This window comes from Vulpes vulpes, chromosome 10, assembly GCF_048418805.1.
Source record: "Vulpes vulpes isolate BD-2025 chromosome 10, VulVul3, whole genome shotgun sequence".
NCBI classification, from domain to species: Eukaryota; Metazoa; Chordata; class Mammalia; order Carnivora; family Canidae; genus Vulpes; species Vulpes vulpes.
In genome coordinates, this window is record NC_132789.1 from 76,668,551 (window position 1) to 76,690,080 (window position 21,530).

At 36.4% G+C, this 21,530-nt stretch overlaps 1 protein-coding gene and 1 pseudogene across 26 annotated transcripts in view; both read right to left on the reverse strand.

The window, feature by feature from the left end:
• The window catches only part of ANKS1B (ankyrin repeat and sterile alpha motif domain containing 1B), a 1,023,959-nt gene that overhangs the window by 902,361 nt on the left and 100,068 nt on the right, over positions 1 to 21,530 (reverse strand). The gene's annotated exons all lie outside the window — the stretch shown is intronic.
• Positions 3,053 to 3,748, reverse strand: LOC112930698 (large ribosomal subunit protein uL5 pseudogene; annotated as a pseudogene).

Consider the following 21,530-nt stretch of genomic DNA (forward strand, 5'->3'; position numbering starts at 1 on the left):
GATCCAAAGCTTTCAGCTAAAAACTTGATTTAAAGAATAAAATTTGTTTAAAAGCTCAAGCTTTGCATTAAATGTCCTACTTCATTCCAACTTTTTGCACTGTGCTCCTCTTGTTTCTTGATAATAATCCTCAAATTTAAAAAGAGGGCCCATATTAACATAAATCTGTTTTACAAAATGCAAGAGTTTCTAAGTAGTTGTAAAAGCTTATTACATATTCCCAAAAAAGGGCAATTTATAGATCTTTGGTGTTAGTCTAATATGCACTCAATTCCATCTCCTATAACTACTTGTCCTATTTTTAAATTCTGTATGTGAGAATTCTTGCCCAGAATGAATGCTCTAAGCTAGTCTGAGATCCCCAATTACAAAGTCAAGTATTTGTATTAATGGAACAAACTGGATGTGTATGTTAGTATAAACAAAATTGGTTTTCTAGCGAAAACCAAATAACCAAACTTTCAAATAACCAAGACATTCATGAGTCAGAACGTTTTACTTCCTGAGCTTTTATATATTAGAGAAGATTATTCATAAACCATAAGCTTGAGTTTCTTGGGCCAATATTCACAAGTATAGTAAATAAGATTTAGGCACAACTACTCCACAAATTGATCACTACACCCTCTATCAACTTATGGGAAATAACCACCAGCAGCATAAGACTGTTTCAGTTGAGGTTTTTTTTTTTGTTTTCATTTAAATTCAGTTAACATATATTATATCATTACTTTCAGAGGTAGAGGGTAGTGATTCATCAGATGCATATAACACCCAGGGCTTGTTACACCATGTGCCCTCCTTAATGTCCATCACCCAGTTACCCCATCTCCCTCCCTTCCAGCAACTCTCAATTTGTTTCCCATGATTAAGAATCTCGTATGGTTTGTCTCCCTTTCTGATTTTGTCTTGTTTTATTTTTCCCTACCTTCTGCTATGATCCTCTGTTTTGTTTCTTAAATTCCACATATGAGTGATATCATATGATAATTGTCTTTTTATGACTGGCTTATTTCACTCACCATAATACCCTCTAGTTCCCTCTACATCATTGCAAATGGCAAGATTTAATTTTTTGATGGCTGAGTGGTATTCCATTGTACATCTATATCACATCTTCTTTATCCATTCATCTCTCAATGGACACCTGTGCTCTTTCCACAGTTTGGCTACTGTGGACATTGCTGCTGTAAACAATGGGGTGAGGTGCCCCTTCGGATCACTACCTTTGTATCATCAGAGTAAACACCTTGTAGTCAAGACTGTTTCAGCTTGTCTTGATTCTCATCTTGACTCATACAGAATTTGCATCAAACACTTCAGGCAAGATCATAATATGCAGGAAAGGTCTTCTGATACATACATCAGATAATTTCAAGCAATGCGAAACAAAGTTCTTCTTTATAGTTTGTATCTTAATAGTTTGCTTCCATTTTTAAATGAGCTGGATAGATGTGCACATACTTCTGAGCACTGTAAGTTCTCATCTCTACAGTGATGATAGAATTTTATTATTATGAGCTTCTATTATCATCAGAAGTGTCTCATATGGATCAGATGTGTCTAGAATAATATTACCATACATATAAATTTAATGTTTCTGGTAGCCACATTAAAGAAGTAAAAAGAGGGAAATGAGTTTTAATATATTTTATTTCACCTAGAATATTCAAAATATCCTTGCAACACACTACCAATATAAAATTATCTGAGGTATTTCTACATTGCTTTTTGTACTGTTTGCAAAATCAGGGTTGATTTTATACTTAAAGTACACTGCAATTAAGACTGGTCGTATTACAAGTGCCTGATAATTGCATGTGGACGGTGGCTCCTGGCTCCTTTACCTCACAGCACAAGGAAGGTCCTATGTAATTATTTCCAGGGAAGAAGAGAAAACTAAAGATTAACTTTGATAAATAAAAATGCTTTCTAAGCCGAACTGAAAACATTGGCTTTATGGTAAATAAATACTCAGTTAATTAAGTCACAGGAAATTTAACAATTTCTCATCTTTTAAGCAAAATTGTGTAACAGACCTAATACACAGTCACACTGGAGACTATACATGCATATTTTACCTAAATGAGTTTACCTAGGGGACACCATAGCCAAAACTACACTAACATTTTCTAATGAAAAATATGCACCTTGAATTGCTTGATGCAAATTTCAACAGCATATTCACACAGCAAACCAGAACTGGCCAGATGTCAGCAGAAATAACTCCTTTAGTTATGATCACATGACTTATGATCTCTCTACTATATATATAATATATGCCATTATACAGCATTTTAGAATATGAGAAAGAACTTGTAGACACGCAGAGAACCATGAGTCAAGAAAACATGAGAGGAAAACTGAAGTATCTATTCCAACCCACTTTCAACTTTGTCACTAGTGCTAAAAGTATAAAACTATTCCTTCCAGCCCTCATCTTTTTTTCCTCTCCACCTGGATATAATTCCTGAAAAATAAACCAAGTGACACACATTAAATGTCCTACTATTAGGGAAACATAATTTGATTTTGGTAGCAATGGTTATTGTCCTCATTCTCTTCTTAGGTAACAAGTATTTCCAAAGGTACTGTGGTACGCAGAATAACAGTATCCCAAAGATATCCACACCTTAATCCTTGGAGTATGTGAGTATGCTGGATGGCATGGCAAGGGGGATTTCAGTTTGGCAGATGGAACTGATAAACAGCTGACTTTATCTTGGATTTTTTTTTCCTTAAACAATAGCATTGACTAGAACCACTAAAATACAGGATGATTCTTGTCTTGTTTTTATTTATTCATGAGAGAGAGAGAGAGAGAGGCAGAGACACAGGCAGAGGGAAAAGCAGGTTCCATGCAGGGAGCCCGACGTGGGACTCGATCCCAGGTCTCCAGGATCACACCCCAGGCTGCAGGCGGCACTAAACCACTGCACCACGGGGGCTGCCCCTCTTTTTCTTTTTTTTAACATTTCACTGAAAAGTTTTTATTGGCCTTTTGTATAGAAACAGGAATTTATTTGCCAGGAAAGATTATCCCATCATGGAACTAGCATGTGACCTCCTCTTTCCCATTCTGTGACTGGTCCCAACACAGCCTGTCCTGTGCTGCTTATCTGTGATGCTAAGAACTGGGTAGTACCACAGAGAAATCCAGGCCATAGATACTAAAGCCTGGGTCATATCTGATTCCCAGATGTGCTCCTGGATCCCCAAACCAAAGTTTCCAGTATCAAAGAAGTTATTTTTTCTTATTTTTTAAAAGATTTTATTTACTTTAGAGAGAGAGAGCACATACATGAGCAGGGTGGAGGGGATTGCAGTGGAAGAAAAAGAATCTCAAGCAGACTCCCCACTGAGCACAGAGCCCAAGAGAAGGCTCGATCTCATGACCCCGAGATCATGACCTGAGGTGAAATCAAGAGTTAGAAGCTTTGCCGCCCAGGCACCCCAAGAAGTTATTTTTCCCTAATTCATACTCCTGTACCTTTAGACCTAGGATTTCTTCTGACTTGGCCCCATGGACGATACAGTGGATAGCAATCTTTTCATTTCTCTTGATGCCAAAGGATCTAACGGTGTATCTAGCTTTGGAGAACACAGGGGTCTGGCCTGTGAGCTGCTCCAGCACCTTGGCTGCCTGGGTCAGACTCTCTCCAAACTCCTGCACACAGATGTTGAGGCAGAGCTGGTAGATGCAAAGTTCCTGCATGGGGTTCTCCTTCTCACCTGGATCCTGCTCCATGGTGGAGAAGGAAGAGAAAGTATGTGATTGAACTACTACCAAATTTTCTTTGTACTTCTAAATTTGCTTCATGTTTTGTTATGTTTTACAGTCAAGCAAAAGAATGACATATCATATTTATGGAGGTTCCTCAACAAGCTAAAACTAGAACTACCCTATGACCCAGCAACTGCACTACTAGGTATTTATCCAAAGGATACAAACATAGTGATTCAATGCACCCCAATGTTTATAGCAGCATAATCAATGAAAACCAAAGTATAGAAAGAGCCCAAATGTCCATTGGCTGATGAATGGATAACGAGGTGGTATATATGTACATGCACAATGGAATATTACTCCATCCGAAGAAGAATGAAATCTTGTTATTTGCAACAACGTGGGTGGAATTAGAGGGTATTATGCTAAGCGAAATAAGTCAGAGAAAGACAAGTACCATATGATTTCACTCATATGTGAAATTTAAGAAAGAAAACAGATGAACATAGGGGAAAGCAAGGAAAAATAAAATAAGATAGAGAGGGAGGCAAACCATAAGAGACCGTTAATCATAGGAAACAAACTGAGGGTTCCTGGAAGGGAGGTGGGTTGGGAAATGGGCATTAAGGAGGGTATTTGTTGTGATGAGCACTGGGTGTTATATGTGTAAGTCATAAATCACTAAATTCTACTTCTGAAACAAATACTACACTATGTTAACTAACTTGAATTTAAAATATAACTGTGTAACTTCAAAGTGAGCCAAATTATCTAACACAAATTTTCAGTACACAAAACACATTAATAATTCTAAGTTTTTATAAATATAAAATAGCTATTTTTGTCTTCCTTTTCATCCCTATAAAATGGTTGAAAGCATTTTACAATCCCAAGCAGAAACAGCACAATTACATTAAGTGACTCAAGGGATAGAGTTAATTTTATATGAATAGATTAAATTTGCTTGATTGCTATTTTTCAGTGAATATTGTACTTTGTTTTTGTTTTTAGTGAATATTGTGTTAATGTCAAATTCAAAACTGATAACTTTCTTCACTTTTGACAAACATATATGGGAAAAATTCTACTTAGTTAAGTTTAATATACTCTTAAATCAGCCACAAATAAAAACACTAGTCCAAGTTCCCCACAACTAAAAGAAATTCTAAAAAACTGATAAAAATCCAAGAATTAGTACTTTGGAAATTTAAAAATACAAGAGATTTAATAATATGCCCTTCCTTTCTAGCTTCTTTTTGACTTTCCATAAAAATATGTACTAATAGGACACCTACATTTTCACTCTAAGCATAAATTTTAGTTTTCTGGGACAACAACCAAATATTCTGACTTAGTAGCTATTCTCCACCTCTATATTTTCCAGCTCCAGGAACTAGTCCTGTGTGGAACTAAACTGGGTTTCTTCATCTTGACCATTTGAAACTCTAAAATCACAAGAATACAAATGGCCTTCTGTGTTAGAGTGAAAACAAGTTGAGGAAAGTCTTAACATGTTCAAGGAGCTATTTTTGGTTTTTTTTTTTTTTAGATTTTATTTATTTATTCATGAGAGACACAGAGAGAGAGAGAGAGGCAGAGACATAGGCAGAGGGAGAAGCAGGCTCCCCGCAGGGAATCCAATGTGGGACTCAATCCAGATTCCAGGATCACACCCTGAGCCGAAGGCAGACACTCAACCACTGAACCACCCAGGAGTCCCATGTTCAGGGAGTTCTTATCTAAAATATCTATCCAGAAGATTAGGTGTCTCTTCAGACACATACCTCGATCTCTAATCCCCTCCAGTTCAACTTTTCCGAATTCAATTTTCCACCCTCACCCTAATTCAGTGTGATCACCATGATGAAATCAGGACATAAGTAAAAACGTTCTAAGTATTACTATACCTACTATTCTATTTCACAAATCTAGTTACACTAAATAAGAAGAAGATACTAAAAATCTAAACAAGGAGTTTTTTTTAATCTTCAGAGTTTAGAACACTGTAGTAGCTTATCCTTGGAGTTATTTGGGTAAAATTACTTAGTAAGTTGAAAGGGGTAAAACACTCTTTCTAAAGAGGTCACAAGGAATAATACAAACAATGACAATACTAATAATGCACTATATTTTAAAATGAAAGATGTTACTCAGATAGGGCAAAGGGCATACAATTGGGGTAATGACATTTCACTTCCAGTCCTACATACAGAAAATCTTTCACAAGACCATGTGACATAATTCTGCAACCTGTGTCAAGGAATATAGCAGTGGTTTTCAAACTATGTTCTTCAGAAGCTCTCAGGGATCTCACATAAAACAGGTTCACATTCTGGGGTATTCTGCTTCATTCAGACCACTCCTTTATTAACTTATGCATACAACAAATACTTAATAAACTGCTTATTCCATGCATGTACTGTGGTTAACCAGCACCTTCTAGGATCACACTTGTGAACAAAACAGAAAGCATCCCTGCTAGGGCAGCCTAGCCTAGTCAAGAACACAAGAAATCAAGCAAATAATCAGATAAGTAATTAATGAATGGCCATAGATAGAAACACTATAAAAGATAGGTATAGAGTGCTACAAAAGCATATAACAGGGACTCTTGGTGAATTTTATCCATTTTATGAGTTTTCTCATATGTTCTAGCTAAATAAAGGATACCTGCTCCCAAGTCACCAAAATAATGTAAGCTAACCCAGCACTGGTGACAATATCAAATTCAAACTCTGATGCCCTACTTTAATCATGACACTGATTCAGAAGAACCCCCAACTCAACCAATAAAGTATCTTAAGTATCTCTACATACCCAACACTGCCTTAGATGCTTTAGGACTACAAAGGAACATTCACTTAAGAAATATCTCAAAAGGCATGACTGCGTGGCTCAGTGGTTGACCATCTGCCTTTGACTCAGGTCATGATCCCGGGGTCCTGGGATCAAGTCCCACACCGGGCTTCCTGCAGGGAGCCTGCTTCTCTCTCTGCCTGTGTCTCTGCCTCTCTCTCTCTGTCTCTCGATGAATAAATAAATAAAATCTTTAAAAAAAAGAAATACATCAAAATATTTTACTGAATGTCTGATATGCTAGGCATTGGAAACTGTTTCCATGTAAGAATTAGTTTCCAGAACTTCTTCATAAAATTTATATTTTATTTGAATTCCAAATCCCCCCTCAAAAAAATCAGTCCAGAAATAGGAAAATCAGAACTAGGAAAAGAATTAAAATTCTGCTGAGAGAATTAATGTTTAATAACATGGAAATATTACTGGTTAAAAGAACATACAGACGTCAAGGTGGCAACAAGAGCAGGAAGTGCTGACACAATACAAGGAATAGAAGGTTAAGGTCAACATTTCTAGGAACCAGGGCAGGCAAACTTAGAAGAAAGAGGGTCACAATTTAACTGGTTGGTCTCATTTGTAGCTATTGTCAAGCTATGTGTGTATTCATGGCCCTATCTGCTGCTAAGAGTGAATCACTCTTAAAAATAAAATAAATACTAACATATTTATATGCATAATACACTTCATACAAACCCTATGAGTAACATTTCAAGAAATAACAAGTTTTAGAAGCAAAATAAGTTCTTACATTAGCAATCTGTCATGTGATTCTATGTGGCCTATTAAACTTTACTAGGAGGTCTAAATGTTAAATAATTTGAAAAACCCACTAACTATTCACTGGAGTTTTCTAGTATTTGAGTGCACTTCTTTATTAATATTACTAAATTTAACATTTTCTATATCACATACAAAATTAGATATTCGTAATAATGAAAACAGCATATAAAGACTGCTGGAAGTGTTTTAAGAACAACTTATGCTTTCAGGAATTCCCAAGAATTTCTAGGAATTATGATTAATCTCAAATATTAATATTTATTGGGAATTTGGAAACACTACTTGGACTTCCTTCCTCTTTGGAGCTCTGAGTTTAGAAAAGGAACAACACAAACATGGACATTGAAAAAAAAAGTGTTATAGATGTTATGATAAATTCTACAATGAAGACACAAGGTAAAAAAAAACACAGGACACGGCAGCCCAGGTGGCTCAGCAGTTTAGAGCCACCTTGGCCCAGGGTGTGATCCTGGAGACCTGGGACAGAGTCCCATGTCAAGCTCCCTGTAGGGAGCCTGCTTCTACCTCTGCCTGTGTCTCTGCCTCTCTCTCTCTCTCTGTGTCTCTCATGAATAAATAAAAAATAACTTTAAAAAAAAAAAAAACAGGACAAATCAGCCTGTAAAAGTGTAGAGAACGCTTCATTAAAAAGGGAGATGAGGGACGCATGGGGGGCTCAGTGGTAGAGTGTCTGCCTTCAGCTCAGGGCATGATCCTGGGGTCCTGGTATTGAGTCCCACATGGGGCTTCCTGCAAGGATCCTGCTTCTCCCTCTGCCTGTGTCTCTGCCTCTTTCTCTGTGTCTCCCATGAATAAATAAAATCTTTTTTTAAAAAAAAATTTTTTTTTTAATTTTTTTTTTATTATTATTTATTTATGATAGTCACAGAGAGAGAGAGAGGCAGAGACACAGGCAGAGGTAGAAGCAGGCTCCATGCACCGGGAGCTCGACGTGGGATTCGATCCTGGGTCTCCAGGATCGCGCCCTGGGCCAAAGGCAGGCGCCAAACCGCTGCGCCACCCAGGGATCCCTAAAAAAAAATTTTTTTAAAAAGGAGATGAGCTTGAGTTGTGTCCTTAAAAAAAAAAAATTCCAGGAAAAATAGAGGGAGGTTGGTGACAGGAATATATACATAGGGAAGACTTTGTGCAAAGGCTGGGGTCATGAAAGTCTCTCAGGAATCTTAAGTAGTCTACTGATATGATCAAATACATAGTTTAGAAAGAGCTCTCTGGGAGGACACATGGAGAATGGTTTCAAAAGTGTGTGTGCCTGGGGATCAGTAGAGCAATCGGAAGGCCACAATCATTAGGCACATTCCATACACAATACAACTTTACGTATTGTCCAAGACCCATTCATATCTGACCAGTATAGAATGAAATCTGTAAGAGAAAGTAGAAATAGATGTATCCAGTTATAAATTATGAAATAATTTAGCATTTTTAGAGGCAGAGAATGTTGATATTGAGGTCTTTCCTGTTTTCAGCTAATCGCTTAAAGGAAGAAAATCACTATTTAAAAAAATCCTGTGTATAGTAAACCAAATTGTTAAAAAGAGCAATTTCTTTAAAAAGAGATATCTAGTTATCCCATCGCTAACCCTCCTAAAGAATCCAGGGACACTTTATTCATTTTCTAAGTCGTTACCCTCCTGATTCAGATTAACATATAATTAAAAATATAGAATCAACAGAATTATTTCTAGTTGTCTATAAGTACCTAATTGGTTTTTTTTTGCTATTTTTCGTTCAGATTATATTTAGGAAAAGCAATTTATTAGATGAACATCTATGAATCATAATCAGTCTAAAAGCTCTTATGTCTCCCTTACCCATATCTCATTCTGTTGATAGTGTTATGCAGATTTTGTAAACAATTAAATCTGTTCACATGCAAACAATTTTGGTTTAATCATGAACAACGATAAAGGAGCTCACATACTTCTTTTATATTCTTCATGCTCTATCCATGATCCTTTTAAAAGCATACTAATATATCCTATTATGTATTCCAAAGCTGTTATACATAAGTGACTGTTCTTTTCAAAATTCTTTTGACATGCTACTGGAGCAGCTCCAGAAAAAAAAAAAAAAAAATTAACGCTTTTGGGGAATTTAACCGGATCCTTTTTAGTAGCCAAATAGGAAGCTGGTGGAGGAGTGAAGCCAAAGATTAAAATAAATGCATTATTCATTTTTAACATAGGTTTTCTCTTATTCTTCATTGTAATAGCTCTAGAAGTAATTTTACTGTTAACACTGAATTTTTGGAGTGGTGTTGTATAAATCATTTTTACAAAGAAGGAAGCTAAAAAGATTTTCTGCTCACCATCAGTGCACAAAATTGAACAAGAGACAATCTTCACACACAATATGCTTCCAATGAGCATGCTCTTATGCATAAAAAAAAGGAAACAAAGCATTTCAGGATTGCATTTGCAAAAGGATATTTAAAAAAAAAAAAAGCCCAGAGGAAGTTTCAGAGTAGAAAAACATGAAAGGCTCTCCATAGTCAAAATTGGCACTGGACTGTTTCCTAAGGTACATTTAAAGCAGAACATCTGTGTTATTTATATAATATTGACAATAAGAAAAAGCACAAAGGTAGACTGAAGACATCTAAAGAACCCCAGTTCACATGCCATAAAATATTTTTATTTTTATCTAATAGTCACCTGAACAAGGGTGCTATTATTCTGCCAAGGCAAATACGTCCTAAAAATTGTCTCCTATTTCTTATAACACTAAGTAGCCTAGCTAGTTCACATGTCTGGCTCAATGCAGCTAAATACTATGAATGCTACTCAATTATCAAAGGTGTAAAGTGCCATTCAGGTTTAGGGATACGCTAGGGCCTTTCATACAAAATCACCAATTAATCTAATGCACTGCTTTCACCTTCCCACTCAACAACCAAAGGCTAAAGTCCACTGTATTTTTCTCTTACACGAAGCCACCAAACATTTTTACTGCACCAGTAAGTGTGAGAAATAGAATCCCACGGGGAAGAAAGGGAGTGAAAGAGAGAAAATGTGATGGTGAGAAGACAACATTAGAAAGAAAGCTGGATTTATCCCTGTTAGCAGATGTCTCCAGAGAGCTCACCCAGGATTCCTAGACCAGATGGAAAGAACGCTATGGTACAGAATTCTCTATCCCTATCCCCAGATGTCACAAGGAATGGAGAGGCAAACCTTGTCAGGAACTAACACTTTCATGCGGGCTATAGCATTCATTCACTCATTCATATATAGACTAACCTCTAGGTAGTGATTTTTTTTCTTTTTGCTGCTTTTCTATATGGGCACCTCTAAAATATTTTTATCAATCCTTGATCTCTCTCCACAGGCCAATCATGCATTTCCAGGCCATGCCAAGGATCTCCTTAGAACCTGTATCTCAACATCCTCAAAATCCAAACTCACTTTTCCTGGTGCTGGAAAAAAACAGTTCTATCCCTCACCTTTTTCCCTTTGGGAAAAAAATCTCCAGGGGTTTCATAATGACTGTTGAAAATATTTAAAATCCTTTGACATAATCATCAAAGGATTTCACAGTCCCACCTCAGTCTAACTTCCAAAATGACATCACACTCTCCTTCACAAATTCTTACTCAAACTACTGGACCATATATTATTAAGTGGAATATATCTAAGCATTCATATCTTGTGCCTTTCTTCACATTCACTAATCTTCCCTCCTAGCTTAGTCCGTGATAGATAAGTCAGACAGCACATACAAAGATGAATTTATAGATTCTAAAATTCTTAAAGAAAGAAGGAATATGAGCTTTAGAGTTACATAGGATGGCGGTTTGAATTTAGATTTGGCAATTACTGGCCATGTGACTTTGAGCAAGTTCTTAAGCTGTGGAAAGCTCCCTGACCTGTAAAATGAGAATAACATCACCTATCTTGGGCAGTTGCCAGGTGATTGAGATGATGTATTTTAAAAGCCCAAGATAGTATCTTGCATATAGGAGAGTCTCCAACCTTAGGTACCATCATTACTTCCCAAAGCAGAATACACTCGAGACACTAATGAGTTAGCTCTAACCTAGATCCTGAGCTACCACAGGCAGAGAATAACAGTAGCTTACCTCATTTCTTCTAAATTTGGAATCTGTAGAGGTAAATAAGACTAAGCCTACAGTTTATAGCTCTTGACCCTGTGCCTAGTGATCTTTCCACCCTCCTGAAATGCATCCCCAATTTCAGGCAAATAGCATCAGTGTCAATAAGCAGTAGTGTGAGAAACTAACAGAACCAAATAGGTATATGTGTCTTAGGCTAATAATTTGGTTTCCCTTTCAAACCTATATTATTTTTTAAAAAATTGTATGTATTTATTCATGAGAGACACAGAGAAAGAGGAGAGAGAGAGAGGCAGAGACACAGAGGGAGAAGCAGGGTCCCCGCAGAGAGTCTGATGGGGGACTCAATTCCAGGATCCCAGGTTCATGCCCTGAGCCAAAGGCTCAACTGCTGAGCCACCCAGGGATCCCCAAACCTATATTCCTTAAGATTCAAAGCTTCCTTCATGGTGGAAGGGCACTACCCAATTGTAATAACTTTTCCACTCCAAGATACTGTCTTCTTGAGTGGGAAAGGCGACAAATTTAGATTTTGTCGCATTACAGAAAACTGAGCTAACTAGTGCCATGTTTCCAGTCTACCGCAGTGATATTTTAGCAGCCTTCATAGATTGGCCTCCTGGACTCCTAACTGCCCTTTATTCAAGTCTATAAATGGAAAATGACCCCATGGGAAAAAATAGGTTATTTATACAGTGTTTGAAGAAGTCAGCCAGGGTCCATTTTAGTTCCAGAAGCCGTTGGTGCCAAGACATCCTGGACAGTGTAGGAAAGAATAGTTGGGGAATTCTGGCAGCTGCAAATGTTCAGCATCCAAGTGAGAGCTGCGAGTTTTTGGAAATTTACGTACATATAACTATACCTCCGAAGGAAAGTAAGAAGCCGAGGAAAAAGGACTTGACATGAAGCGAACTTATAAAGTCATCTACTTACTCTATAGAAGCTGGAAGAGTAGGGAAGCAGAACCCAGCTTAGAAGGCATCCAAAATAGAAGAGTTTGGGGTTTTTGTGGAGTTTTTTGGTCTTTATTCCATCTAAAGTAGGAGTTCCTTTGCTTAGACATATTCCTCAACTTGGACTATATAGTAAACATTTGTGGGGAGCCGGTTGCCTATAATTCATTTCTTCCTTCTTTTGGTAATAGCACTCCATTTCATTTTAGAGAACTCCCTCTTCCTTATTGTCTTCATTCTTCTTAGAGCCATAAACAATGTGCCCAGCCTTCCTTCTAGACAGAGATAATAATCCAGGCTCTTCCCAGGAGATGGTCTCCAAAATTCAGATCTAAAGTAGAGTGGCTTAGGAATGGAAAGATCGGGGGATCCCTGAGTGGCTCAGCGGTTTAGCACCTGCCTTTGGCCCAGGGTGCGATCCTGGAGTCCCGGGATCAAGTCCCATGTCGGGCTCCCGGCATGGAGCCTGCTTCTCCCTCCTCCTGTGTCTCTGCCTCTCTCTCTCTCTCTCTCTCATAAATAAATAAATAAATCTTTAAAAAAAAAAAAAAAGGAATAGAAAGATCGTGTCCCAAAACTGGAGTTTTGACAGGACAAGAAAACTTTGCTGTATAAAGACCTAATGCTGGGATGTCTGGGTGGCTCAGAGGCTGAGCATCTGCCTTCGGCTCAGGGCATGATCTCGAGGTCCTAGGATGGAGTCCCACACTGGGCTCCCCGCAGGGAGCCTGTTTCTCCCTCTGCCTGTGTCTCTGCCTCTCTCTCTCTCTGTGTGTGTCTCTCATGAATAAATTTTAAAAATCTTTAAAAAAAAAAAACACATAGAACTTGGAGGAAGATTTTTTTTTTTTGCTCACCTAACTCTTCCTCATTTTTATCAGAATTAACTGTGTCCTGCTACCTTTCCCCAATACTCAATTTTCATCATATTTGAGCCAAAATTTATTATATTAAGATAAGCTGCACTGATTTGTTTATTTGCTGTCTGAAGTAGTAAAGTAATTTATGTAGCTCACATTTTAAATGACTTTTTTTCTTCACGTTTTCAACACTACTGCCTCTTATTACAATGCCTTTTCCCAAAAATGTAATTTGTGTTGAGTAAATTGTGTTTAAAAAGAAAAGAGTAATCTGTCAAAAAATTAATTGTCAAAGATATGATTCTAATATTTGCTCTCCCAGGTCTCTTCTGTGAAATAAATTACCATAAGAAGACGTGAATTTGTAAGTTAGCCTATATAATTACTAGAAGTTTAGAAATCTGAAAAATATAGCAATCACCTAATCTAAGCCTATGATTTTACAGATAAGGGAATTATGGTCTTCTTAGGCCATTCTTCCTGATTTCCAGCATCACGACTAATTTTTTTTTATTTCTTCTTTCAAAGGTGGTTCAAGGAAGATAATAAACACATGTTCAGTAATCCTTCTTAAAGAAGAGGGAAAAAAAGAAAGAACCTAACATTCCTACTTAAGTCAGTGGCACCAGTAATCTCTCAGTAACTTAAAAGCCAAACCTTACAGTTCCCAATTCATCTTTTCCTTAAATCTTCTACTCACCAAAGTCACTGTAAAAATCAAATAAAAGCAATATACGAGCTAAAAAATATTGAGTCAAAAGGTCAGTATTGCTATTATTTTCCTTCCTCTTCCCATGTCACCTACCTACTCAAAGCCATTATCACCTTATATCAGAATTATAACAAAAACCAACAGAAGTCCCTAACTCCATTTCCTCCCCATTCTAATCTATCCTAGAGACAACTTTTTAAATGAATCTCTTAATTCTGCCAAATTCTTAAGAAATAACACCAATTAATACACTTAACTCTTTCATAGAACAGAAAAACAGAAACGCTTCCAAATGTGTTTTTGGATGTCAGGATAACAGTACCAAAACTGTATAAGGATATCTCAAGAAAGCAAAATCAAAGGCAAATCCTGCCCAGGAATATGAATGCAAAACTGCTGAATGAAATATCAGGAAATCAAATCCTACAATAGATCAAAGGGATAATCAAGTTCAGTCTATTCTAGTAATGCAATGTAATTTACTATAGGAACAGCATGAGAAAGAAAAATTATATGATCATCTCAATAGATGCAGGAAAAGCTTTCATAAAATTCAATACCAATTTATGATTTATAAAAAGAAACTAGCAAACTAGTAATAAAATAGAATTGTCTTAGATTACAGTTTCTATTTTAAAAACTTATGGAACTGGAGGATATTATGCTGAGTGAAATAAGTCAATCAGAGAAAGACAATTATCATATGATATCACTCATACGTGGAATGTAAGAAACAGCGCAGAGGATCATAGGGGAAGGGAGAGAAAACTGAAGGGAAAGTCATCAGAGAGGGAGACAAACCATGAAAAACTCTTAACTCTAGGAAACAAACTGAGTGTTGCTGGAGAGGAGGTGGTTGGGGGGTGAGGTTATTTGGTGATGAGCATTAAGAAGGGCACGTGATGTGATGAGCACTGGGTGTTCTATGCAACTGATAAATCATTGCACACTACATCTGAAACTAGGTACTTTATGTTGGCTAACTGAATTTAAATTAAAAAAAAAACACGGGCATTTAGACATCAGGAGAGTGATAATCCTTTGGGAGTAGTAAATGCAGTAGTAAAGGAGGAGCTTCAGGAGGTCTGATTTGTTGATCTGAGTGCTTATGACACAAATGTGTTCAGTTTACAAAAACTGTGCTATACAAATATGTATACTTCCACTATCCATGTTATACTTCAAAATAAATAAAAAATAAAAATCTACAACAATCATCATACTTAATTGTGAAACAATGAAAACTTTCTTCTTTAGAATGGAAACCAAATGAAGATGCCACTAACACCACTGCTCTTTAACACATTACTGGAAGCTATAGCCAATGCAATAGACAAGAAAAGGAAGTATAAGATAATAAGCGACGAAAGGGAAGAAATAAAACTGCTACTATCATGTAGAAAATCCAAAGGAATATAAAGAAAAATTAGAATTACTAAGGAAATATAACAAGATCATTGGATTTGAGGTCAAAATAAAAAAGCAAGTGATTCTATACATCAGCAGCAGCAAAAAAAAAAAAAGATATGGACACAGAAGTTTTTAAATGGTACCATTAATAACATGAAAAATATAAAATACTTAGTAATAAAACTAATGAAAGATGGGTAAAATCTCTACAGAGAGCACTACAAAACATTATTTTAAATATATATGTATATTGTCATTACATGTACATCTTAAAAAGAAATCATGTATACAACCTAAAAATATACTATTTTTCATCAATCATATCTCAACAAAGCTGGAAAAAAATTGGAAGGATATCTAAATAAATGGAGAAATATACCCCCCTCACAGAGTAAATACTGAAAAACCTGTCAATTTCCTAATATTGCTCTATAGAGTTCATGCAATTTCAGTAAAAATCCCAGTAACTTTTTGGTAGAAATTGGCAGGCCAATTCTAAAATTAATGTAGGAAAAGTATCAAAGAATCTTGAAGAGAAGGGAAGAGACATGCCATCAGATATCAAGACAACAGTCATTAAATCGTGTGATACTCTGTCAAATAAGTAAATAAAATCTCATTTTAAAAATTTAAAAAGAAGAAGAAGAGTAGAGAGAAGTCCTGGGTGGCTCAGTCCATTAAACATCTGCCTTCAGCTCAAGTCTTGATCCCAGGGTCCTGGGAGTGAGCCCCATGTCAGGCTCCCTGCTCAGCAAGGAGTGGCTTCTCCCCCTCCATCTGCCTGATGCTCCCCATGCTTGTGCTCTCTCTGTCTCTGTCAAACAAATAAATAAAATCTTTTTAAAAATAATAAAATAAAATAGTAATGGTACTGCTTAGCATTATACTTTCTAGCTCCATCCACATGATTACAGATGGCAAGATTTCATTCTTCTTTATGAATGAGTGATATTACATTGTGTGTGTGTGTGTGTGTGTGTGTGTGTGTGTGCCACATAGGAGGGAAAAAAGAGAGAGAGGCAAATGAAGAAACAGACTCTTAACTATAGAGAATGAACTCAGGGTTACTGGAGGGAAGGTGGGCAGGGCAATGGGCTGAATAGGTGATGGGGATTAAGGAGGGCACTTGTGATGAGCACTGAGTACTGTATGGAAGTGCTGAATCACTAAATTGTATGCCTGAAACACTCATTAACTAACTGGAATTTAAATAAAAATTTGGAGAAAGAAATAAAATATACTGTGATATTGGCACAAGGATGAATACAAGGGTCAATGAAACAAAACAGTACAAAACAGACCTATATCTATATTTTTCAAGTGTCACCGGAGAGTGGTAAAAAAGAATGATCTTTTCAATAAGTGGTGCTGGTTCAGTTGAATATTAATATGGGTAATGAAAACTGACATATCCCTCACATCACTTCCAAAAATAATTCCTAATAAGAGATCGAACTGTGAAAGAATAATAAAATTTCCAGCAGTTAACATAAAGAAATAACTCATAACCTTGTAATATCATTCCTAGGTATATATTCAACAAAAATATGTACTATCAATTGGAAGGAAACATAAGGGGTGTTTCGAGTGATAGTAATGTTCTATCTCTTATTCTGGGTAGTAATTGCATGGGGTTTTTGTTTTGTAATAATTCATTAAGTTGTATTCTTATACTGAGTGCCCTTTTCTGTGTGTATGATATACTCCAATTAAAAAAGAAAAAAGATCAGGGGAGGAAAAAATCACTAATGTAAAACAAAAATCAGAAATGTCCATCCAGCAAGCTGATAACTATTTTTATTGGCACAAATGACCCAGTGATAAAATAAGGAGGCGATAAACCTGGTATTTTAATTCATCTGTACAGCTTTAGGGAAAAATAAATATGTAATTTCATTAGGCTTCCTTTAATACTGAAAACAATCTTAAAAGATTAATACTGGTTTTGTGTACCCCTTGGCATTCATAGATCCTAGATTGGGAATCAGTGCTCCAATCTAAAAAGAAATCAAATCACCAAAATATTTAGTAAATTTTGCCTCTTCTCTCTATAAACTCTTAGGTTCACATTGGAAATTATCTATTTAGGAAAATGGTAAGTATGCCAACTCTAAGTACACATTTTAAAATAAAACCACAAGGATCTTATTCTAAATTCTTCCTAACAGCGGATATATTATAATCTGAAGTTTTCCCATGTAACTCCCAAATCTATGTTCCTTGCTAGTCCATCTGCCAGACTCATATCTTAGCTTAATTATATACAAACCGCATGACTTTGGACAAGTTTCTTACTCTGTGCTTCAGTTTCCATATCTGAAATGGAGATAATATTACTAATACTTTCCCGCCTAAGACTGTTTGTTGTGAGGATTAAATGCAATAATACATGTAAATCACTTAACATGGTATCTAAATGGTAGATAAACTATTATATTGTCTTTATACACCTTTTTATTTTTTTTTAATGAAACACTATAATGCTGATTAAAAGCTTTGTGGGTATGAAAGGAATTCCTGATACAAAGGTTTTCCTTACAAGTAACTGGACTGGAAGGCAATCTTGCATCGGAGGACTTCCAGATATATGGAAGCCTTTTCTTCAGTCATTCAATTCTTCCAGAGAAGAACACACTTGTTTCCTACCTAAAAAGTCGCTGTCTCATTGATAATGTATACAAAAGACTGGGAAGAGGGGTTCAATTGTTTTTTACATAGATTTTCTATCTATCCCCATGTTTTCTGCCTCAAAACTCATCCCCTGCCCTCTCTATACCTAGTATCTCCAAGGCCTTCAAATATTTAAAAGTAGCTATTATTTTCTTCCCTGAGTCTTCTCTTCCCCAACTAGTTACCATCATCTCCTTCAACTGCCTACATACTCTTCATTCATAATTTTTTAAATAAATTCACTCAAGAAATATTTAGTGGTTACTATCTGTTGTGATGGTTAATATTACGTGTTAACTAAGCCATGCACCCAGATATTTGACCAGAGATGACTCTGGATGTTCTGAGAAGGTATTTTTTTTAGATGAAATTAGCATTTAAATCAATAGACTCTGAACAAAGCAGATTATCCTCCGGAATGCGGTTGGGCCTCACCCAATCAGCTGAAAGCCTTAATAGGAAAAGACTGACCTGGGCACCTGGGGGGCTCAGCCTTCAGCTCAGGGTGTGATCCTGGGGTCCTGGATGGGGATCGAGTCCCACAACAGTCCCATTATGGGGACCTGCTTTTGCCTCTGCCTCTCTCTGTCTCTCTCATGAATAAATAAATCTAAAAAAGAAGAAAGAAAGAAAGAAAGAAAGAAAGAAAGAAAGAAAGAAAGAAAGAAAGAAAGAAAAGAAAGAAAAGAAAGAAAGAAAAAAGACTGATCTCCCAGGAAGGAGAGAGAATTCTGCAAACCAACTTTGGACAAACCCAACTCTTCCCTGAGTCTCCAACATGCCAGTCTATCTTGCTGACTTTGGTCTTGCCAAGACTCCACAATCACCAATCCCTTAAAATAGATTTCTGAATGTGTGTGTGTGTGTGTGTGTGTGTGTGTGTGTGTGTGTGTTTGTACCACATTCTGTTGATTCTGTTTCTCTGGAGAACCTTGGCTAATACAGTTATGCCTCAGGAACATAAGGAGGACACACTACCCACTTTTATGAATCTCATAGCCTAAATCCGTTTCATCATGTCCACATAACACTTTCCACTCTGTCTCAACCACATCAACTATTTCAAATGCGGTCTTACCAGAATTTAGAATGAAATAAACTGAGACTTATGACCTCCCTTATTCTAGCTACTATTATTTCTTTCATATAGCCAAAAAGCCGCCTAATCACATCACTACTCATATTGAGCTTAGCATGATAAAATTTGTTAAGCTTCCCCACAGGAACTGTTGCCAAGCCATGTCTTTTCAATTCTGAGTGTGCAGTTGTTTTCTGGGGCCTGCACACAATACCCAACATTTGTTACTACTAAATTTATCCTCTGACATTTAGCTTTTCATTGAATGATGTCAAAATCTTTTGGAGTCCTTATTCTTTCATTCAATATATTTATAAACACTCTCAGCTGCATATTAGTGAATCAGTAATCCTTATCAAACTGAAAAGAGACATAGCTGAGATCAAGAAAAACCTATGACATCATCAACCTTAAACATAACTTTAATGCAAAGGGTACAGTACAGGCATCAATATGCCCCACTACTGAAGTTCTCAGAGAAGATTTTAATACGCAAAGGAAGGCAGAACACATGCTGCTCCAAGAAGATCTGGTTTCAAGTGCTGCCTCTAACCTTACTGAGTTTTGTAACTGCACAAATTGCTTATTCCTCAAAGAGTGTCAATTTCCTTTTTAGTAAAATGGGAAAAATAAAACACATTACAGGATTAAGGCATTTGACACAATGCCTAGTACAAAGCCAGTACCTGACATATGTTTACTTTGAAGCACACAGTAGGTACTGAGTCAGATATATTCCTGCTTCACATTCCCTTGGATTAGCCGATAGTCTAAATCACTTAGCCATTTGGCATTGAAAGAGGAAGTCAAGAGGAGGGAGGAGAGAGGGAAGGAGGGGGTGTAGATAGATAAGTGACTTGAAGTTGCTGCACAAAGTTGGAATAACAATGAATATTTTTAATTTGTACATACATCCAAGGGGATGAAAGACTACTATTAAAGGCTGCAGATTATTTAGAAGATACCATATAGTTTAGAAAAACACTTTCATTTAGTTTCTTGGCAATTTGCAACATTTTAGCCAGAAAGGAATAAATGCAGCGATGTTTGGGATTTCGTTAGACTTTTAAACTGCATTTCAAAATGTCAGATTTGGCAAAATCTAAAATAAACTTGGCAAGTTCTTGACTTTTTTATTTGCATGTATTCAAGGAAAAGCCAGCTTGTAGATTTGAATCATTTAGATTTGACTCATTAACGTAAGAGTGTTTTATCAAGCCACAAAAACTCTGCCCCAAATTATTTAGTTTAACTCACAAAAAAAAAAAAGTCTTATATAAACCAGAGCTCTCATACACTAAGCTGCTAAGACTTGGAAGAAGAGATTAACTCCAAAAGGATTTATAAAAGAAAGACATTTTGATGAAGTAATTAAAGGAGTGAAATAGTACTCCTTTAATAGAAAACCATTCCAAGTATGCATACAAAAGTGATATTACATCAGTGATAAGGACCATATGGAAACTCTGGTTATTGGATTTTGAATTAAAGATATTTTTCTAAAATGTCTGAAAGAACAACTGGATCTTTGGAGCAGCCATAAAATTTCCATCAGGATGTATTTATTCAGCAAAGGCTTACTGTAGGTCTCCGTGTGTAAGTCTTTCTAAGAAACTCTGCCAAACAATGCTGAACAGGGCAGTCAGATCCTTAATCTTGTGAAAACTTACGGTCAATCAAGAATAGATTTAAATAAAAAACAAAATGGTGAAGACACAGTTACAAATTGCAGTAAGAGCTAGGAAACGAAATGTAGGAAACAGTTTTATTATACATGATTTTCAATTGCAATGTTAGGACTGTTATTAAAAAAAGAATCACAGATTTCCAGATTCTTAGAGACCTTGGAGCTCATCACATCTAGTTTTTCCCAAGAGGAACCTAAGGCAACAGTAAGTCAATTGTTTAGTCAAGGTGAGGGGCAAACGGAGAAAAAAAGCCAGACTTCAGCACAGGTTTCTTAACTCTATATCCTAGATCAATTATTTCATTCAAATTTTACTGAGCATCTACTATGATTTGGCACAATGCTAAGTGCTTCAGGGGATGAAAAAATTTTAAATACCCATCCCTGACTCTAAAACAGCTGATCATCCTGGAAGAGAGAAGCATACAAGCAAATAATCACCAAAAGATAAATGATACAAAACAAGTTTGCACAAAATTCCATCGCACCCAAAAGGAAATGCTAACTCTGCTAAAGAAGATCTGTGGATGGCTTCACTTTAGCCAAATCATGTGAAAGGAGTAGGATCTTTCCAGGAGAACAAAAAGCACAGCCACATTTCAGAAAGGATAAAGAAAATGTGCTAAGAATGGCCAGTGTGAAAGACCACCACGTGTTCAGAAAATTCTAAGTATAGAAACATCAAAGTACCTCTACTTCTG